Genomic DNA, 4,848 nt, shown 5'->3' on the forward strand with positions numbered 1-4,848 from the left:
TTTAAGAAGTTGAATATGTAAATGTACCTTACCCTTTCCATTGTCCATTAATGTGGATTTAAATAAGTTCATCCTTTCTCATCCGTAAAGTAGCCCAATTTGGTTGTGGGAATCCTTGGAAGTGAGGAAACCACATTAGTCGATAGGCACTTACCTCATTAGATTTTTAAGCACGTCCTTTCTCGACACTCGGAGCTCGCCACGACTAGGCGACCCAAAAAGGTGCAATTGCCCAAATACCGCCTGCGCGAAAATTGCTTTCGCTGCGTCTATAGACTTCTGGTGCTACCGCTGTGACCCCCTTTTAAATGCTCAGCAAGGAAGCTTAGATAAAGAAACATTATTCTAAGTACCTGCAATGAAAGATATTGTTAATTATTAAATGTGATCAGAGAATGAAAATGATTGTGTGAGTCGCTTACCTGTTGGGGGAGATGGACCGGTCGTAAACCGCCTGGAGTTGAATCCGGCCGGTGACGATGGCTGGTGCCTCCCTCGCATCCATCGGGGCACCACAGGAAGGGTGGGTGCGCAGTGGCAGCCACATCTAATGCCACTTTTCCGTGAAATTGTCCACAAATTGTAAGTCTTAGCTTGTTTACGTTTTGTTGTTAGAGATGTGCTATTATGTGTACAGTGAGACGTCGATAGTTATCGATATTTAGTGTTGCGGAACTGTGGGACATTGGGGGTACCAATCTTGGCAGTTCCATAACATTATGGCGCCCAAACAAAATACAGATTATAATTGTCGGGACGACGGCGTCTCACAATTTTCACCTTTTCCTTTCCTGTCAGCCTCCACGACCGATGACTTGCAGAGCAACAGGAAGTGGCATGCAACTGCTCGGAAGTGGTGGGCTGTAGGGAAAATAAAGAGGGTTAGGGTTTTGAGCAGGACAGGAGGCTTGCCCAGTTTTGAGGCAATGTGCTCCTGTTCACAGATGGCAGATACAGCGGCGACCTGCGGGTGGCATCTTGGCCCAGAAGGGACAAGATTTGCATCCGCAGATAGCGAAAACTGCGATTAAATCTGTGATTAAAAACTGTGATAAATTAGGTAGGGTTTAGTTTGTTATTTATTAAATCATTGTGTAAAGATTTTTGTTGCTATAGTAGAAGTTGATCCTTTGTTTTGGTTTCGTGGGTGTGTTTGATTTTTCATCTCGGTTTTAAACTTAAATGTGTGATCGTGACCCGTGATGTACACGCGCCGCACGATCACCTCGACCTGAGAATCAAAACATACGCGCGAAAACAATGCATACAGGACTCAACGAGCAGCCGATGTCCTTAACTGGCGACTATAAATGTACATGGTTGATAGCCAGTTTAGTTGACGAGCGGCGTGTCAGGACATATGACGGAAAATTATGCGCAGGAAAGTTTTTGGCACAGAGTCCACCGGCTGGTAACCGGTTCCATCTCCCCTGATTCAAGTCTGAAAAGAAAGAAAGAAAAGAAAAAAAACAAGAAAGGAAGCTACCTTCGGTCAGCCGAAGCTTATATACCCTTGCAGATAAAGTAATGCTCACTCGGTGCAGTTCCAGGGATTCAAGATTCAGCGTTTCTATTTTTGAATTTTGTTTATAAGTAGTCAAGAATTAAAGTCACAATGAATTTTCTTATATATGTTTGAATATTCCTATGGGAGCCTTAAGATATAGTGGTCCGATCCGGCTCGCTCCGACATATGTACTACCTGCAATAGAAAGAAGACTTTCGGGAAAGTTTCATCGCGATAGCTTTAAAACTGAGAGACTAGTTCGCATAGAAACGGACAGACGGACAGATGGACAGATGGACAGACGGACATGGCTAGATAGACTCGGCTATTGGTGCTGATCAAGAATATATATACTTTATGTGGTCGGAAACGTCTCCTTCACTGCGTTGCAAACATCTGACTGAAATTATAATACCCTCTACAAGGGTATAATTAGTAGGGGCAGAAGATAGGAGAAGGAGGTGATATATTTATTTATTAATTGCAGTGTTGGAAAAGGTACTGTTTTTTTTTACCTAGGTAAGGTAAAAGGTATTGGGCAAAAATAAATACCTAGGTAAGGTAAAGGTACTTCAATTTCCCAGTACCTAGGTAAAGGTATAAGGTAAATATATTGTTTTATTTTTTTTTTATAATTTTTTTGTATTGTTCAATGTAGTCATTTAAACTTCAAATAAAACTAGTTTTCAGTTTTTAGTCGTCTTAATCAAACAATATCTTTTCATTTCATTTAAATTTAAATGTTTTAATTTTGTGCATATATTTATAATTGTATGCACGTATCACTTCATCAATGTATTTATGAAACCCTCATGTACATATTTGGCGCGCAAAAATTCCGTATGTAGAAACATTGACTATGTATATGTATATGCCGTTTGTTTACGTACATACGGCATTTTTGCGCGCCAAATACACTTTGGTTTCATAAATAAATTGATGTAGTGATGGGAACATACATACGTGCACAAAATGATATAAAATAAAACTGCGATTAGTTTTAACTTCACAAAACAAACCATAGAACGGCTGAATTCCAATGACTTTTAATGCTGCGTTCCGACTATTACAATTTCGAAACGAAACGATACAATGAAACGATACTACAGTGTCGCAGTCAGATTTGGCTATTTTAAATCAGAGCAATGTTTAATACCTATGTAAGTACCTTCATAATTCCAAAGGCATACAAAAATCTGTAGCTAGGTAAGGTAAAAGGTACTCAATTATTTGTTTACCTAGGTAAGGTAAAAGGTACCACTACATACATACCTAGGTAAAAGTATCTAGGTATGTCCCAACACTGATTAATTGAGATATTTATTAATTATTTATTATATGTACTGTTGATTATATATTCACTTATTTATTTATATTATTATTGTTATGTATTCCAGCATGGTTTTATTCAAAGTGTTCCCGCCACTGTTTAGAACAAAGATCTCTTATATCGGATACACACGGGAAGATATCGATCAAAAGCTTAACATACGATATATGTATGATGGACGTTGATGCACTACGAGCAGTACAAACAAGTGGCCCAACGATACCAAGCACGTGCTTGTTACGGGCGGAACCCTTTATCAATTAGGGCAAAAATGCGAGTTCGCGAGGAAAATACATGAAACAAATACTACAAATACTACAACTAAGATTGAAGCAAATGAGATAAAATTTTAGTTTTTAATACGGGGATAGATGTTGAAGTGCAAATTAAATGATAAAGATTGTTATAATTTTTACATAGAACATGAAAGGGCTCATGCAGAGTAAAATTTAATGAACATCGAGGCAAATTAAGAGGGTAATAATTTCGTGGTAGTCTAACGGGAACATTAAAAGTTAAACGGTTTACCAGTTCTACCGAATCAATATCACCTCTTATAAGATTTTGCATAAAAATAGTACCAAGCATTATTCTACGGTTTTCAAGTGTAGGTAAATTAAGCAATAGTAATCTACTCTGGTAGGAAGGTAGCCTTACGTTTTAATCCCAGTTCAAACTACGAAGGGCAAAAGGAAGAAATTTTTTTGCACCGACTCAATGCGGTCGATGTGCACTTGATATTGTGGACTCCAAACTAAAGAACCATATTCCAAAATAGGACGGACAAGGGAGGTAAATAATAATCTGGTTGTATAAGGGTCATCAAATTCCTTTAACCAACGCTTTATAAACCCAAAAACACTCATAGCTTTATTGACAGTGGCCATTATGTGGCAATCAAATTTAAGTTTTGGGTCGGGAAGAACACCTAAATCGTTAATTGAATATATACGGTCGAGTGGTGTATTTTGAAGAGAATAACTAATAAACGTAGGAGTGCCCCTATAAAAAGTCATAACGATGCATTTAAGGCAGTTCAGATTTAAAAGGTTGTACTCACACCATCCCTGAAAACAATCAATATCTGACTGTAAGTTGAAACCGGACCCTTCATCTTTATATGATAAACAAAGCTTAACATCGTCAGCGTACATTAATACACGAGAATGAGCTACGATAGAGGGAAGATCGTTAATAAACAAAGTAAACAGCAAAGGGCCTAAATGACTACCTTGAGGAACTCCAGATGTCACGTTGATCATTTTAGAAACAGCGCTCTTAAATATAACCCTCTGAGTCCTACCATTCAAGTAACTTGAAATCCAAGTTAATAGATTACATGAAAACCCAAGCTGATCTAATTTGAATAAAAGGAGAGAGTGGTTAACAGAGTCAAAGGCCTTACTAAAATCTGTATATATAACGTCAGTCTGCATGTTATTCTTATATCCATTTATTACAATAGATGACAATTCAAGAAGGTTGGTGGTGGTCGATCTTCGCTTAACAAAACCATGCAAACATCTGACTGAAATTGTAATACATATGTTTATATGTATAAACATATCTGAACATTTATAACATATCCCATAACGAGTATGCATACATACTGCTGACACACCCCGCTCTTACTACGCCTCTATCTAGCCTATATTAATATGGCAAATTTGTAAACAAAACCAAATTTCTAACTTTGGAACTTTATAGGAATGCAAAGTACACTTTTACTTAATGTCAGTTATTATTTACAAAGTGCAGAACATATTCTGAGTCTTTGCTGCAAATATTGATGTTTTCGTACACAGAACAGCTTACATTTTGGCCCACTCATAGCAACCTGTTTGGGAACGCTTTTTTGCTCATTACATACAAAAAAATTATTCAACAACAGTCAAAAAACAATGAGCCTAAGCATTATTTTATTTTTTTCCGCCATCGATTTGATTTGATCTCGCAGTTATCGCTCCATTTTTCATAGTCAAGAGGAAGAATTCAGAATTGCACTGAAAAA

The 4,848-nt window shown here is 37.5% G+C and overlaps 1 long non-coding RNA gene across 2 annotated transcripts; it reads left to right on the top strand.

The window, feature by feature from the left end:
- The first annotated feature begins 2,247 nt into the window (after nucleotides 1-2,247).
- LOC138912501 (uncharacterized) lies at nucleotides 2,248-3,266 on the top strand. 2 transcript variants are annotated; one of them, XR_011418055.1, is made up of 2 exons: nucleotides 2,248-2,713; nucleotides 2,905-3,266. It is a non-coding gene; the product is annotated as an uncharacterized lncRNA (long non-coding RNA). The 2 variants fall into 2 exon arrangements; XR_011418056.1 differs by having other exon boundaries at nucleotides 2,248-2,667.
- The last annotated feature ends 1,582 nt before the right edge of the window (nucleotides 3,267-4,848 follow it).

The sequence above is a fragment of the Drosophila takahashii genome, chromosome 2R (genome assembly GCF_030179915.1).
Source record: "Drosophila takahashii strain IR98-3 E-12201 chromosome 2R, DtakHiC1v2, whole genome shotgun sequence".
Taxonomy (NCBI): Eukaryota; Metazoa; Arthropoda; class Insecta; order Diptera; family Drosophilidae; genus Drosophila; species Drosophila takahashii.